Source organism: Crassostrea angulata, chromosome 6 (assembly GCF_025612915.1).
Source record: "Crassostrea angulata isolate pt1a10 chromosome 6, ASM2561291v2, whole genome shotgun sequence".
In the NCBI taxonomy this organism is placed as follows: Eukaryota; Metazoa; Mollusca; class Bivalvia; order Ostreida; family Ostreidae; genus Magallana; species Magallana angulata.
The window spans coordinates 25,221,009-25,239,382 of record NC_069116.1 but is presented as its reverse complement, the minus strand read 5'-3'; the positions used below and the strand labels follow the sequence as shown (position 1 = coordinate 25,239,382).

Here is an 18,374-nt window from a genome sequence, read left to right as displayed (position 1 = left end):
TCTTGGTGACACAGTACTGGGTTCGAGGGTCACGATTTCAACAATTTAAAATCTACACTATCTTAGGATGCTTGCATAGTAATCTCACAACTTGTAGCATCGTACCTCTTGACAAGATTTTAAAACATTTTCCCTCTACATTTCTATCTTAAACATTGAACGCCTCTATGGGCCCCAGTATTGGTCCAGGGGTCACAATTATAACAATTCAGAATCTTCTTTATATAAAAGCTTTGGTGTAAATATTGTCATTTCTGATGCGGTAGTTTTTAAGGAGAAGATTTTAAAAACACTCCTTATTTTTACTCGCATTTATCTCCCTTTTAAGAAAGGTTTTGCCCTTTATTTTGACAATCTGTTTTTTTTTCAAAAGGATGCGCTGTACCAAGTTTAGTTAATGTCCCAGTGATTCGTTTACACACGCTTACACACAGACGAACAACAGGTGATTAGAAAAGCTCACTTGAACCTTTGGTTTTAGTGAGCTAACAAATTTATATAACGTAAAGATGATTCCCTTCTACACAAATTACAGCTTGTCTGGCCAACTGGTTCTTGGGAAGAAGATTTTTAACGATTTTTCCAAAGTCATAATTTGGCACACCCCCAACCCAATACGGCCCCATACCTTTGTAGATCAATATTTAATAAACTTGAATCTATATAATCTGTATAACCTGAATACGCTTCCAAACATGTTACAGCCCGTCTGGCCAAATGGTGATTTAGAAGAATTTAAACGATTTAGGTATACATGTTTCTTTCCTGGGTAAAAATTCGACGCTTCATTGAAGCCCGAAATTTTCAATAATTCTACATTATCTTCCCTTTAAAGAAAACATGCCTTTCATTTAAACAACCTTGAAAGGCCTTTCCCCAAGGATACTTTGTGTCAAGTTTTATTGAATTTGGCCAAGTGGTTTTGGAAAAGAAAACGAAAATGTAAAAAGTTTACGACCAACATAAGTTTATTCAAGTAGAGTGATCTGCCCTTAGTTGGGTGACAAAGATAGATAAAGTCGCTTATTTTTCGAGTTTAAAGGACCGGCATTCCTCACGGCTGAAAGTTACTTTTTTCTTAAAGATATCACCCTCTTCAGACAATTTTGTCCGGTCGTAGAGTTTTCTCAGGTCAAATATTTTTTTAAATGCGAAAAATTGAAGATTTAAGCATATCTTTTATGTTCTCTTTATTTTGTTGTCAACCATTCTTGTTCTCCATCATTACAAACTTGAATTAACATATTTTCTTGAATTAACAGTTATAGTTGTCTAAAAGTCCGATGCAAGTATACATTTTTAATGTTTTTTATATTGTAAATAAATCAAACATAGATTAACTCTAAGTCTCGTATATGAAAACTGCTGACCACAAGGAGGATTGTTTATGCGATAGTGTTACATGCCTTGTTATGTATTATAAGGGTGAAAAAGATCGCATCTACAGATACTAAGGCAACTACAGTGATACTTTATCTCTGTTTAAACAATATACATAGTGTAGTAAAAACAAACCTATAAAAATATTATTAGTTTTGTAAATCGAAATACTTCGATTCACGGTATATGTCGTATTTTCCCTTACTTGCACACTTCCCCTTGACCAGTTTTGACCGATTTTTAGAGATTTCTAATCAAATTAGTTTTATAAGAGAATTTAATTGAAGAAATGATCATGTTTCGTACTTTAGATTGTCTGTCAAGAGTCTTTTAAAAAATAAATTATATTTACTTGTATTTATAATTGTTTCAAGAACTAGTTAAAAATTTCCAAGGTTAAGATTTAATGAAATATATTATTCCTGAAATCAGTGTCTCTAATATTTCATATATTATATACCACAAACGAAGAAGAAAAACAAATAATATATAAAAGGAAAAAAGATACTGTAAAAAGTGCCTTTGTGTAAAAAAAAAAAGATGGCGAGCTCATAATTCAAATGTGTTCATCGACAAAAATGCATACAATTCATGTCATTTCTGTTACTGCATTGTGCTCATTTTTTTCATTTTTGCACTGAAAAAAGAACACGAATAGAAAATCCTCATTCTCAATAGAAACAGTTAATAATTTTAGTCTTCGTTTGCTGAGTACATTTTATAAATAGTAAATGATAAAATTATAACCAGTTTTATACACTGGTTTTGATTTGTTCCATTATTATTGAATTTTATTACAGTCAGAATAATTGATTCTTTGCTAGTATTTATATGTTGTTATGGATAATGCACTAAGCTAATTGTTCTAAAGTATGATAAACAAATATGAGAAAGGAAATCTTAGTTTCAGAAGTTGTTCTTATAATAAATCATATTTGTTTCACCGGAAAAAAAGTTTTTGTCAGAATTAAACTGTATACATAACAAACATGCGATTAAATTTCAGCATGAGACCCATTACGTAGGATAATATGCCAATAAATAATGTTTTAGACTAACAGACTGAATTAAAAATATTAATATTACTTATATTTGCTTATTTTGTACTTATTCATATGTGCATACAAATGTCTTTCGTAATTTTCGATTTTATAGTAATGAAATAATGATTACAAAAGATCATTGGACTTTTAGCATATTTCAAAATCATGGATTGCAGAGTCTTAATGATACATTGCATATTAAAACTGTTATACATTAATTACCTATTATTGCGTGAAACATCCTCTTTTTTTAAAGATTCTATCTGTGCCCTAATGGTTCACGTCAAGAAAAATGAAACTTTATATTTTTCAATTGACATTTGAAGTCCTATTACTTCCAATTAGGTCAAACAAATAGACAGACAGATGAAAAAAATATTTCATGTCATCTCATCTATTAAATATAAACTATTTTTATGTACATGTATCATTTTTGAAGAAATTTTGATTAATTTGAAGTGATAATCAATACTTCCTTTATATACATGTAAAGTTATTAAAATTAATTGTTTTTCTCTTGTTAATTTTAATTTCTATGGTCTGAATTTCTTATTTGTGTGTGATTGTTTTGAAATATTCATATAAATTTACATTTTAACCTTGAAAGGTATAATAGTTATTTGAAGGAAAACGCTTCATAATACAAATACATTATCGGTAACTTATTTGTTTCGGATCAATATATACAACTTACAAAAGCTAAAATATTATAAAAATATATAAAATTGATAAATAAATCACGAATTTTGACAGATTATCTCAGTTTGTATATGTTTTCTCATATTTCAGTCATTGATCTTTGACCTTTAATTATTTTAAAATTTGACCATAGAAATTTCTACGACCGGTCGAAAATTATTAATTAATATTATATCTTTCCAAAAAAGTACAAATTAGCCGTGAGGTAGGGTGGTACATTAAGATCAAATTTTTGATGGTATTGTCACTCCACTACCTTGTCATGCGATCAAACTCCGTGATTTCGCAGAGGTCAACATGGTTGCCTTAAAGCCAAAATCGCGACGCTGTGTGTTTGAACCGACGAAGGTCAGTAACTGTACATAATAAGGGCGGCTCGTGGATCTGGATAAAAACGTGAATATATGAGGAATGTTATTAAAGGAATTAACTGAAATACTGTATTTCCGCGAATGCAGCGAATAGAAAGAGATATTGAAATCAAAACGTACGCAGGTGTGCCATAAATTGCAGGGTTTTTTTCTAAGAGTAGGTCCCATGTCGTCTATATGATTTTAATTTTATCAGACCAGGAGCTACAAATCTGCAGCAGAAGAAAATAGACCTTGAATGATGTTTGTAGGTCAAGTTTCAAGGTCATATCGGATCACACAAAAATCCTTTTTTTAAAACATATATTAACTTTTCACTTTTTTTAAACAGGGCTTTTCAGTTACTGCCGTGGAGTGCCCTTGAACCAGGTCAATGTGAAGGTAATACCAGATTGCTTTTCAATCAGATTTGGGCCGTAGATTATTTCTCATTTGCTTAATCTTGCTCAGATTGAAAAAAAGGCCTGTATATAAAGGGTAATGAAATTGGACTAGAAGTTTTTTGCCAGCTGGAAAATTTCTTAAGCTATAGGTCAAGGTCAAAGCGAAATTCTCTGAAATTCTTTTAACCCCATTGTCCACTATTTAAGCAGGGTCATTTGAGATGGTTACCATCTCAATTTTGTCTAGTTTTTCCTTGGACATATTGGAGAAGACATTATGAAAAGCTTAAGATTATGTGCCCCAGCCCTAGAGCTCGAAACTTGACCTAAGGGCCATGAAATTCTAAGGCAATAGATTGCGATTTAGGGCTGTTTTTTTTACAGGTGCATTGCGCCGTTTTTGGTAAATGGTATTGAAGGACCGATAAGACGGAGTGGATCGCAAAATACTTATACTGATGAGTTTTAAATAAATCAAAGATGGTGGCGATGTGTACCTTGTGTATTAAAAGGTAGAGGGTTAGTATTTTCATTATGAGAAAAATACGTCAGGTGTCTGTGGTCCTAGCATCAAAGTCAAGTGCACACTTTTCAAGAAAAGAGTCACTCAAAAAAACAGCACCCGGTCAAAATACAAACCACTCTCACCTGAACAAATAAGAAATCTCTTTTACTCAGTCAGAATTTACCAAAACCTTAAGAGGTGATAAAAGAAAACAGGATGGCTGTCCGCACAGAAGTCACAGAAAAAGACTGTCACTTTAAGATGCATCAAGAGATATGGTCAGAATGACATACATTTAAAGGTATATGTGGCGTATTTTTTCATGCTAAGAAATATTTGATTTATTTATTTATTTAGATAAGTTATATAAAGATATATCTTCACAATAAATTACCCAGTTTATAACAATGTGCCGGATAATTATGCCAGTGCCAAGGTGGCATTTTTGCACCCGCTTAAGCTGCATATATCAAAAAATTCAAATATGCCATATGAATTAGACCATTGCTTAAAGAGTTAACAACGACCTTTGTTATCAGTGTATCTCACCTGTCAGGTAAGATATTTACCTTTCAAAAATAAATTCCTATAGGAAAATAATTTTTCCTATTGGAAAATAATTTTTCCCATAGGAAAATCAATATTCCTATAGGTAATTTGAAATTTCCTATCGGAATACAAGAACTTCCTATAGGAATTTCAATTCCGATAGGATTTGATAAAATCCGATAGGAAAACTTAATATCCTATAGGATATTAAGTTGTCTGAATCAAATTCCTAAGGGAATTACCATTCTCCTATAGGAAATATAATTCCTACAGGACTTTTTAAAACTCCTATAGGATTGTCAATATTTCCTGTAGGAGAGTCAATTCACCTATGAGAATTATCATTTTCCGATGGGATATTAATTTTTAAAGGTAAATATCTTACCTGTCAGGTGAAACACACTGAAAACAAAAGTGGTTTTATACTCTCTAGACAATGGTCTATCATTTGGTATACATGGATTTTTCCTAAACTGCATCTTAAGCGGGTGCAAAAATGCCACCTTGGCACTGGCATAATTATCCGGCACAGTGTTTTATATCATTGGGGTGAAAAAGATATAGAAATAAATAAATAATTTTTATAATTATTCATAAATGCCAACTATCCCGATTTTTGCGGGATTCTCCCGATTTCACGTCGTCAAAAATACAAATCCCGATATCCCGATCGGGATTGTCAAAATACCCCGAAATCCCGATTCTCAAAAAATCCAACCCGTTTTACGACAATAAGTCCCGATTTCCATCTAAAAATTCAAATCCCGCGCTGCTTGTCTACGCTAACCAATCAAAAAGCGGGATTATGACCGCCTTTGCTGTTTACCTGTATCGCGTGTGTGTATATCGGGATGTGTGAATTGGTGTAATTACCTGTACGCTACCTGTGTCTGGGTGTTTGCAAACCTAACGAGGAGCATGTTTTGATAGTAATTAATCGGGAAGTATCGGGATGGATAGCAAAATGCCACACTTTTTAATCAAACTTCGACAAGAATGGGGTTACACCACCAAAGAAAACGAAACTTTTATCCCGATATCGGGAGGCAGATTGGATGACTATCGGGATCGTAATTGGATGACAACCATGTATATTGCCATGCAATAGGTATGTTTAACTTAAATATAGTACAACTGAATATCTTTATTGACAGGGTACATTCTATTGTGTACACATGACACAAGCTAATACATTATCTACAAGAAGAATAGATATGTTAAACTTTATGAGTAATAATTTTTTTTATTTTGAGGGATTTTAGGGTAGACCATGGTGGAATGAATGATGTTACAAAGAACACGAAAACAGCCATCCATCAAGCCACCTGCTGCTACCATCTTCTTTGTGAAATCAAAATTGGAGCAAGATGAAGGTAACTAATTTTTTTAATAAGCTAGTATATAATATCTCTAAAGAATTTTAATCCAGGAAACAATTATAAATACTTTCTTTCACTTTTTATAGCATAAATGCTTTTTTGATATTTAATTTAATTAATTATTCATTTTATTTTGTAGATGTCACAAGAGCAGAGGTCCTGTTTGCCAACTGCATTGCAGAACTGAGTGCTTTTTGAACTGCTATACCACACTATTTATTGTTTGTTGAGATTTTAAAGATTGATTTAATAAAGATTGATTTAATATATGAAAATAAAGTTATGTACTTTATTTATGATTTCATTTGAAAGAGGAGATTGTTTGATAAACACATTAGTATAATGATAAATAGATAAAGAAACAGATGAATTTCTAAAAGTTCAATTGTTTATACAAAGCAATTACACGACAAAATGCCGCGAAATTTCCTTCTAGGAAAATGTCGCCGCGCGTAAAATCCCCCATGGAGATTTTCAAAAGTTGGCATGTATGATTATTATGGAGTCGATAGTAAATCCAGCATATGAATAAACCCCGCCATAAATAGGTCACGTGATACTCCGCTCAGTCTATCACAACAACAATGGCGAGGACAAGACAGATAGATATACCGTAAAGTTTGACAGATTTGGCAAAAAACGAAAAAAGAGACAGACTGACAAAGATAGGAACAAATGGAAGATTGTCATCGGAGACCATGTAGAATGATGGAATAGGAATTAAAGCCGAATTAAACTTAAGTTTATCATGAAGTTGTAGGGGTTTTGCTAGTCAGGTTCGTACATACTCAATGTGTTCCATGTATTTACTTTATAAGTTATAAACCACAAGTAAAGGAATTTTTAAATAAAGAATAAATAAACACTCTCAGTACATGCATCCCTCAGAGAGGGGGGGGGGGGGGGGGGGTATTCACTCATTTTACCGTATCGTTGATGCTAAAATAGTGTTTTATCTTTATTACACATAATTAGCAATTTACATGTATATCGCTCTACATTAAAGAATAACGGAATAATAATGCTTTGGGTATCATCTGATATAAGAAATTATCTAATTTAAGACATGAAAAACGTGATTCTAATTTGTAAACAAACTGTTCCTCCATCGTGTTTTCAACGCTAGGTTTTCCCGCACTCATGCGCAGTGGCGTTACAAAAGGCGGATCACATTAATATTCATCAGACGTGTAGCAAAATTAAGAGACAAATAACTAAAGAAAGACCATGTTTTACAGGCCTAGAGTTTGTGAAAAGTCTAATTATAAGAAGCACGATGTATATTTTTACTCAAACGCATGTCAAAAATTTTACTCAAACTACGCCACATATACCTTTAAGCATTAAAAGATAAATAGGTTGTTTTTATATTTACTCTTGTTATACAGCGAAGTTGCAAGGTTGGATGTTTTTTACCAGTCCGACAGTCCTGTTATTTTACAAGCGCAACTAACGGCTACACGAAATCTCAATCATTTTGTTAGGCATTTAGGACATAATTCATAATTGGGTCGGTTTGGATTTAGAATTTTGGCCATATACTGAACAAAGTTATGAAGAGTTAATAAGCGCAACTTTTCTGAAAGGCTGATGGAATTTAGTGACACTTTGTAGGCATTAAGGACACAATGTGCAGATGTGCACATTACCAGAAAGTGCATATAACCAGAAAATTCTGATTCCATTACTTTATGGAAATTTCGGCCCTTTTGAACGTTGAGTGTTTTAATTGTTAAAGGCGAAGGAATAGGTGTGCATATTTACAGGACGCTGGTTATTCTATTATCAATAAAAAAAAAACCTTGCCATTCATTATGTGTATCATTGTCATGTTATATTAAAAAGCGAACGGAATTTCATTTGAGCATGCTCACTTTTTCTTTCATTTGATTATGTATATGATTTGTTTTTGAACTGTTGACTCATAATAAGATTCAGCTACAAAGACAATTGGTCTGCCTAAGAAATGTGAGTTTATTTCTATTAAAATTCCCAATTTTTCCTCCTGAATTTAAAAGCATGTTCAAAATGACCATGTGTTCAATAAATTGTAAGGTTTTTTTTTTTTATAAAATAACATATTTCGAAGGTCTTCCTCGGCGACATTTTCTGTTATCTTCTAAAATGTTGAGATTAATACAAAGACAGCTATTCTCTTTATCTAATACTTTAAAGATATCTATATATGTCAAGAATTGGCGAAAAGTATTTCTTAAATGAATTTATGTGACCCCCGTTTTACATGATCGATGACACTTAATAAATATTACCAAATAAACTTGCAATGTACTGCTCTTAAAGGTATATGTGGCGTATTTTTTCATGCTAAGAAATATTTGATTGATTTATTTATTATACCCCCGCTCCGAAGGAGAGGGGGTATACTGTTTTACCCTTGTGTATCTGTCTGTCCGTCCGTCTGTCTGTCCGTCCGTAACAAAAATTTCTGTCGCATTTATCTCAGCAACTATATATCGCAGATGCTTGAAATTTTTACACAGTGTTTGTTAAGGCATGCCATATCATGGGATATATTTTTGTATAAATCAGACGTCAACCTTCTGTTAAATGACGACTTTGTTCATTTTTAGCAAACATTTTCAAACAAAATTTTGTCAAAGAATTCTCAGCAACTGTTTATCGCAGATGCTTGAAATTTTTACACAGTATTTGTATAGGCATGCCATATCGTGGGATATATTTTTGTACCAATCAGACGTCAACTTCCTGTTAAATGACGACTTTGTTTATTTTAGTCAAAATTTTTAAACAAATTTTCATCAAAGATTTCTCAGCAGCTATTTATCGCAGATGCTTGAAATGTTAACACACTATTTGTTTAGGCATGCCATATTGTGGGGTATATTTATGTACCAATCGGATGCTAGCTTTCTTTTAAATGTCGACTTTGCTTATTTTGCATATTCACATCAGAGCGGGGGTATCACTAGTGAGCATTGGCTCACAAATATCTTGTTTAAATATGTTATAAAGATATATCTTCACAATAAATTACGCAGTTTATATCAATCGGGTTAAAAAGATATATAAATTAATCAATAATTTTTATAATTATTTTCGAGTCCACGATAAATAGAGCATTTGAATAAAGCCCGCCTTAAATCGGCCACGTAATACCACGCTCAGTCTATCACAACAACAATGGCGACGACGAGAAAGATAGGTATACCCGTAATACCGTTAAGTTTGACAGATTTGGACAAGAAAGAAAAAAAGAGACGGACTGACAAGGATAGGAACAATGGGAAGATTGTCATCGGAGACCATATAGATTGATGGAATAAGAATTAAAGTCGAATTAAACTCAAAGTTTTTATCATAAAGTTGTAGGGGTTTGCCAGTCCCTGGGGCTCGTAACATAAAGGGTACTTAAGTCTAAGACAGTGATTAAGTAGGACTTAAGTACAATCTTAGACTTAAGTCCGTAACTAGAAGAGTGCTTAGCTAGGACAATTTACCCAAAACTTAGGCGGCCGGTAGAGGTGACTTAAGTATTGTTTACATAATTTGAGGTTTTATTGTAATTCCCTCACAATTAAAAGTGTGGATACAGTTTATTTAATATGATATGAAGCACACAAGTAAATATCTACATATTTACACGTGTATAAAAAAAATGGTTAATGGCATGAACTATCAATAGTTATGGTGGTGAGCATTTTCCACCTTTAAGTAGGCTACTAAATAGTTTGTAAACACTACTCGTCGTAACAGAAGTAATTGGTAGTCCAAGAATGGCAGCGATATATGTCCTCATACGGAATTTGAGGAAGAAAAGGACATTTAAAGAGAGGGAAATTCAAAGTGATGAAATGGACAACGATTATATCATTTCAAGGTTCAACGCATAATGTGTGTCCTCACAAGTTCTTACAGCATTGAGATATTACGCCACTGGTAGTTTTTTCAGCCTTTTAGGGGATTCTCAGGGCATGTCTTGAATGACTGTTTCCCGAGTTATATCAGACATCTCAACAAGTATTGCAAATCATGCAGACGACTTCATCAAATTTCCTAACACAAATGCAGAAAAAAATAGTGTTATGCAAAAATATTATGAGTTGTCGAAATTTCCGAATGTTTTGGTTTGTATTGATGGAACTCACGTTCCTATTTGAACACCATGCAAGGATGAACATTATTTTATTCATCAATAGGAAGAATTTTCATTCAATAAATGTACAGGGTGTATGCGATTCCGACCTTCGGTTCACAAATTTTGTAGCGAAGTGGCCAGGCAGTTCACATGATTCGTTCATATGGACAGACTCTGCACTTTCAACGAAGTTTGATTGTGGTATGTTTATTCTATTATTTGATTAATATATAAAGTTTTGAAAGCTTATAGATTCTTAATTTCTTACACGTTTGATAAAGTTCTTAAACACCTTCATAGCTATAATAAACTTTAATAATATCAATAATATACATGTATATAAATGTAGGTGAAATAGGTGAAGGTTGGCTCCTAGGAGATTCTGCTTACCCACTTAGACCTTGGATGATGACCCCATATTTACAACCATCTACCCCAAGCGAAATTCGCTACAACGCATATCATGCAAAGGCTAGAAACACTACAGAACGCTGCTTTGGTGTGTGGAAAGGTAGATTTAGGTGTTTGGATAAAACTAGTATTATTCGATCCAACGGAAGCGTGCAAGGTATTGCATGCTGTAAATCATAGTATTTGTTTACTTGTATAAAATAATATACTTTATAATATGTACTGCAATTTCAGGTTATTGTTGCAACAGCTGTGTTGCACAATATGTGCATTAACAAAAGAGTCCCTCTTCCCGAGAATGCGATAGCTGCTCATGTCAACGACGACATAGTTCACGATGGAAATGCGAATAATGGGGGAGAGACAAGGCAAAATCTCGCACTAAGATTACGATTATTTTATTGAAAATTAGAAAATTCGGCTGGTAATACATAGTATTTCGGCACTCTGTTGGCATCACAAATGATATAACCCCGTTTGCCTCTTTCTTCCTCAAAATAAATAAGATCTTCTCTCCTCTAACTTGCGTCTTCTTTCGTCAATCTCCAGTCTCTTCCTTTCTACCTGCATACGATGTGAAATGTAATAAAATAATTATTATGTAATAAGACGTGCGTTTTTAAAATCGCACTTAAATGTAATTAAAATTATGTGTCGAAAAAATGTACTAGTAATTTTTACACTTTATATTAATTATCAACATGTAAATACGTTGAGTCATTTTGTTTCAATATATATCGGGTGGTATAGGACAACAATGTCTATTGTGTACCTCTAATCTTCCTTTTTCTATCTGCAGGAGATTTTGCTCTTCCTCGGGGGCGGCAGATATCTTCCGTTTCCTATTCCTGCATGGGACATGAGATATTTGCGTGGATTCACTGGACTTATATTCCTCTACCTCACTGTACATAAGAAATTTGACTCCTATTTAATGTTGTAATCAAATTATGCTTAATATGGAAAATTAAACCTTATATGGAATAGAAAAGAATTGTGGCGTTAATTATAACAGGTTGCAATTTACCTATCCTCCCCGTGGACATGCTCAATAAGTTGTGTGATGGTACTTGTACAATCTGCGCTGTCGTATCCGCCGGGGATTCACTGAATGGCTGTTTGGCCAATAGTCTCAGCTATTTTATATTCAATGAGATTGAGTTCTTCTCCCGCCGAAATTCCTCCCCAGGTCTTTCTGGCTTCCTTACGGGCAGTTGATAACTTCTTCTTTGTGTCACTAGAAATGTTTCTCCATTTCTTTTTCACATCTTCCGCCAACCTCTCGACACCGCCTACAGCGCTGACCTTTCATAATAGAAATTATAATAATTCAGGTGATTTATTTAAGTATTTTTATGTAGTGTAAAAGAAAGAACAAGAAAAAAATAATGCTCTTATTGTTGGGGATTAATTCATATACATGTATCTTAAGCAAATGAGTAATCATTAATCAATGAAGTTGTATTGCTTTGGGGAAAAATATAGGTATATAAGTATGTTACCTTTGAAGCAATACTTGTCCATATTCTTTGCTTGCTGGAATTTGTGGCTATATTTGAGAAGGCGGAATTCAAAATATTCTTATTATTTTGTACTTCTTCGATTAGAGTTTCGATTTCGATATTGGTGTAGTTCGGTTTCTGTGCCATGTCTTCGACAATGACTAGTGACTATTTGTCTCAATATAAAGTGTTTACAACAAAAGACTGAATACGTCGGTGTAAACAAATGTTACGTACATCCACTGAACTCATCACCATGAGCTTCTGTTATATACATTTTAACATGATTATTGACATTGTTGAAGTTAACGACATTTTATAAAACAAAGTCTTTTACCATCATATCTAAAACATCAACGAAACCTAATACGTGAATCAATGTTTAAACAACATATCTACTTTAATTTATGATAATTCATCATATATACACTCAAATTCTGGAAAAGAAATGGACAATTCATAATGACTTTTAAACATAAGCATGACTTAGCTAAGACGTTGCTAAGTTTGCTTTATGTTACGGACTAAGACGTACTTAAGTAGGACTTAGGCATGTCCTAAGATTCCACTTAAGTCCTACTTATGACCCTACTGAAGTCAAAATCTTAGCACGCTTTATGTTACGAGCCCCAGGTTCGTACGTGTTCCATGTCTTTACTTTAGAAGTATGAACCACAAGTGGATTTTCGTTTAGAGAAATTTTTGAATAAAGAATAAATAAACACTCTCAGTACATGCATCCCTCAGGGAGAGGGGGTATCACTCATTTTACCGTATCGTTGATGCTAAAATAGTGTTTCATCTTTATTACACATAATTAGCAAATTATATCGTTCTACATTAATGAATAATAATGCTTCGGGTTTCATCTGATATAATAATTATCTAATTTAAGACATAAAAAGTGTGATTCTAATTTGTTAACAAACTTTTCTTCCATCGTGTTTTCATGCTAGGTTTTCCCGCACTCATGCGCAGTGGCGTTACAAATGGTCGATCACATTAATATTCATTAGACGTGTAGCAAAGTTTAGAGACAAATAACTTAAGAAAGAACATTTTTAACGGGCATAGAGTTTGTGAAATGTCCAATTATTAGAAGCGTGATGTATATTTTTACTAAAACTCATGTCAAAAAATTTACTACAAATACGCCACATATACCTTTTAAAAACGTGGACTTAACTTCTTAACACTATTGTACAAATTAACAATGCTAAAAATACTTCAGAAATTACTTCTGATATCGTCAAATTACTTGCCCACGAAGCTGTTTGTCACCCTCACAACCCCCTGTAATCTGGAGTAGTGTGTTTGATAACAGGTAAAAATGGCTACCCTCAATTAGCACACTGTTTCAACATTCTTTTAATTCCGAGGTCGGTGTGCTTGTTTATAAGAGCGTTTGAGATACTGTAAGTTAAGTACGATATCTGTAGTAAAATGTCTTAAGAATTTATCATTAATATTATGGTTAGTCAGTGCATTTTTTGAGTGTCGTAAACTGCAAGTTAATGTATGTTATGAGGAACAGTAGCTCTCAGGTCTGCCAACCCAAAAAATCCCGTATAGTCATTATTCACACATCTTTTACAGTTTTACGCTTCAATACAATGCTATAAATTCCTATGCAACGCTATGAGATTTATAAGCTATGCTTCGGGAAATTCTAATGATTGCTTAAGTTAATGCTTTCCTATGGAATTTGAACATAACAAAAAAAAAACAATTTTCTAAAATTTCAAATAATTACTATTTATGAGACATCAATACTTTTAAATGGTTAAAAATAAATTCAATGTTCAAATTCGTTAGCTAGTATTAACATGCAGAATCCCTGGCCTTAGTTTCTTTCCAAAATTAAAATTTATATAAACAAATGCAGACTATACTTGATGTATTAAACAAAAATCAATGAAAAGCAGTAAAATATTTTTTTTTCTTTTTTAACCTCTACACTAAACTGAAAGTTTACGAATATTGTATGATACAAAGCATTGTTTAATCAAACTTCTAAAGATACGCGGCGACCTACTTTGAGATCCATCTTCAAATACCATCTACAAAAAGAGTAAATTCTTACCTTATGGCTAGGTTTGAGCAGACTGCTAAGTTCTAAAATATTTTCTAAACAAAGTAACTTTTTAAAAAATGACCACGTATTAGCTGTGCGTGGAATTAAAGGTAGAGAAAGAAGTATGTTTAATTCAATAACTCATCCGAACAATCAATAAGGTTTTAAAAAAAACCATTTGTATAAGACAAAACGTCTTAGTAGTCAAGATAAATCTTTTGTTTGCAATCACGAAATGTTGTTTATATTATCCTTAGTGTATTGCTAAACTGAAATAAGACGTTAATTCTGAAAACGTGTTTGGTCTGCAAACGATTATATATTTGTATCAATTCGAAATAAAGCGCATAAATGTCCTAAATACATAATATTAACAAAATATACTCCGTCCAAAGTCCAAAAATTCCCGTTTTGAAACACCCCCTCTTTAGCTATAGGTTTAAATACACAACAAAAATTAAAATTTGTGAATCATTTATTTTCTCTGTGAACCGCAAAGTTCGTTCAGTAACCTTTCTTGTGGACCTTTATCTTAAGTCTAAGTTATCTGTTTTCAAATTTATCAAAAAAAAACATAGGCCTCAAAAGCTGGCTTATATATAACACAAACAACACAAATCAAATTTGTTTTATATAAATCTGTTTTATTTATCTATAAGTTTTATTCGAATTAAACAAATTGTTCCTGTTGCTAAGATTTGATCTACACATTTAACAATGAAGCAAACCTGAAAAGTTAATTATGATTAATTCATCCAAAATTCAATTTCATTGCATCTTGATTCTCGGTAAATATTGGAATAACAGAATTAAACATCCCTAACAACAGGACTGAATAGTCTGATATGAAAACAGAAAAAAGCATTGTCAAATCGAAAAAAAGGTTCCAAAGTTTCTCAAAGCGAGAACACATGGGAGAGGTAATCAATATTTTACATACCAACTTTAAAAACGTCAATTGCTGATTGAAGAAAAGATGGTTATTAGGCCAACCAATTAGACCTTGCAGCTTGGTATGTAATGTTTGTTTTAATTATAGTAATCTTTATGTGCATTTTTAAAAAAAATTCACTAAGTTTATGTAAGAAAAAAACGGGAGGGACTAGAAAGATCGCTATCTGTATGGGTGTGTAAGATTGATATTGGATTGAAAAAAGATTGAGAAAAACTAGACGAGAATATCAACAAAATGTTTTTAAAATTAAAATATAATTTACTTACTAGTGTATTACATTATTTTTGTATAAAACTCATCATTTGAACGCACGATACATCTGGTTTTGTACCATCAAACTACTGAAAACGTAAAAACATGAGTTATAAAGTTTTGAAATTTACAATGTGTCTTGTAGTAATTCTTGATTGGCTTGTACAGCAGTATGAGATTTCATTTCAGAATGGAAACATAACTCTTAATTAAAAAGACATCATTGAGATGGTGACCGACATCATTGAGATGGTGACCATCTAAAAGGGGTCGCTTAAATAACGGATAGTAAGATGAAATGCATTATTGAGGATTTTGCTTTCACCTTAACTTATGATTTAGAATTTTCCAGTTGGAATAGAACTTTAATTCAATAAAATTTCCTTACCCCTAACTTAAAACATTCTTTTGGTTTAATATGAGAAAGATTAAGCAAATGGCAAGTTAATTATGATCTAAAATGAATTTCAAAGAGATCTGCTATGAGCTTCATATTTGACATTGAATTACCTTGAAAATTTGTTTAATGGTCACTGCACACATATTACATATTACATAGAAGCTCTGTTTATGTAAATAATGAGCCAGATATGGCTAAGAGAAGAGTGTATAAATATGTTTTTAAAAATTGAATTAGAATTCTGATATGACCTTGACCTAGAAATTTCATACAAGGTCACTGCACACTTTTTGACAAAATCTGTTGATGAATTTTGAGCCAGATTGGACCATGGGGAGAGAATATATGATCCAAACAAGGATCTTTAGCTCACCAAGAAGAAGTCAAGGGGAGCTTGTGCTTGGATGATGCATCTGGACCTACTTATGGACTTTAAAGACTTGGATACTGAATCTGGGTCCTAAATTTTAGATGCTGGAGGAGGTTAAGGTTTTTGAGCAGGTTAAAGTTTTTGTTGCAGGTGCCCTTTGATAGCAATATCAAAGTAACTGCTGGTCCTAACTTCACCAAACTTGCACGGATGGTGCGTCTAATGATACTGATGCTCCAGACAGGCTTGAATGCTGAATCTGAGCCATAGGTTTCGGATGCTGGAGGAGGTTGGGTTTTTAGAGGTTGTTAAAGTCTTTGGAGCAGGTGCCCTCTGATGATTCTTTCTTAGTTATTACTTGTCCTAACTTCATCAAACTTGCACGGATGGTGCGTCTTATAATACTGATGCACCAAACAGGCTTGAATGCTGAATCTGAGCTTGTCCTAACTTCATCAAACTTGCACGGATGGTGCGTCTTATAATACTGATGCACCAAACAGGCTTGAATGCTGAATCTGAGCCATAGGGTTTGGATGCTGGATGAGGTTAAGGTTTTAAGAGCTAGTTAAAGTTTTTGAAACAGGTGCTCTCATGATGACATCTTAGTTATTACTTGTCCTAACTTCACCAAACTTGAATGGATGGTGCGTCTAATGATACTGATGCACCTGACAGGCTAGAATGCTGAATCTGATCCATAGGTCTCGGATGCTGGAGGAGGTTATGACTTTAAATAGCTGGTTAAAGGTTTTGAAACGGGTGCCCTCTCTTGGTTATTACTGGTCCTAACTTCACTAAACGTTCATGGTTGATGCGTCTTTTGATACTGATGCACCTGACAGGCTTGAATGCTGAATCTGAGCCATAGGTTTTGGGTGCTGGATTAGGTTTAGTTTTTTGGAACAGGTCACATGTTTGATAGATAAGAGTACTATTTCAAACTTGTACAGTTGATTAAACTATATTATGAATAAATCGCAGAGGTAGCTTCATATGCAGAGCTTGATCTCCAAAATCAAGAATGCTAAAAATATATCTCAGTTATTACTGGTCCTAACTTCACCAAACTTATATGGATGGCGTGTCTTATGATACTATTGCACCTGACAGGCATGGATGCTGAATCTGAGCCATAGGTTTTGGATGCTGAATCTGAGCCATAGGTTTTGGATGCTGAATTGGGTTTAGTTTTTTGGAACAGGTCACATGTGTTATAGATAATAGCTTGCATAGTTGATTTAACTATATTACAAATGAAACGCAGAGGAAGCTTCAGATGCAGAGCCTGATCTTCATTATCAAGGATACTAAAAAATATCCTACCTCACTCAAACTTGCTTGATAGATAGATGTGTTGTTAAATGATATAACATGATTCCTATGATAAAGTATTGTAAAATATGATACACTATTGTTTAATAATGATACAAAATAATATCGTATGTTATATTGTAAAAAAGTTATAAGATATTGTTTCAATTTTTTTGATATTTTATAAGATGATATTGTATCATGATATTGTTATGAATCGAATTGTTAATCATCATACAATATTGTATAATATGATATTGTATTATATATTTATTATATTTTCACATGATAATGTTAAATATGATATTGCAATATATAATATTGTATCGTTTGATAAGATATTGTATATTATATATTATTGTATCATATGATATTGTATATTATGATATTGGTTTCTATAATATAGTATTATAACACATGAAATTGTATTATGTGATATTGTTATATTATAAAGTATCGTATTATACGATATTGTATATTATGATATTGGTTTATATTATATATGATTATATCACATGAAATTGTATTATATTATATTGTAATATATATTATTGTATCACATAATACAATATGTATGATATAATATTGTATTTTATATATTATATATAGATATTATATTCTACTTGTTATTGTGTCATTTGATATGATTCAATGTTGTATCAAATTAAAT

General features: G+C 32.6%; 1 protein-coding gene, 1 long non-coding RNA gene and 1 pseudogene across 3 annotated transcripts in view; 1 reads left to right on the top strand and 2 right to left on the bottom strand.

Moving 5' to 3' along the window:
• Positions 1 to 14,533, bottom strand: part of LOC128189696 (neurogenic locus notch homolog protein 3-like) — a 58,047-nt gene extending 43,514 nt beyond the window's left edge. Inside the window, exon 1 of the mRNA XM_052861408.1 lies at positions 14,423 to 14,533. The gene's annotated coding sequence lies outside the window, so the exon portion shown is untranslated. The remainder of the gene's footprint in view (positions 1 to 14,422) is intronic.
• Positions 5,517 to 6,797, top strand: LOC128189698 (uncharacterized). Of its 2 annotated transcripts, none has more exons than XR_008244266.1 (3): positions 5,517 to 6,038; positions 6,193 to 6,303; positions 6,449 to 6,797. It is a non-coding gene; the product is annotated as an uncharacterized LOC128189698 (long non-coding RNA). The 2 variants fall into 2 exon arrangements; XR_008244265.1 differs by having other exon boundaries at positions 6,184 to 6,303.
• On the bottom strand, positions 11,084 to 12,529 carry LOC128189697 (uncharacterized; annotated as a pseudogene).
• Positions 14,534 to 18,374: the final 3,841 nt, after the last annotated feature.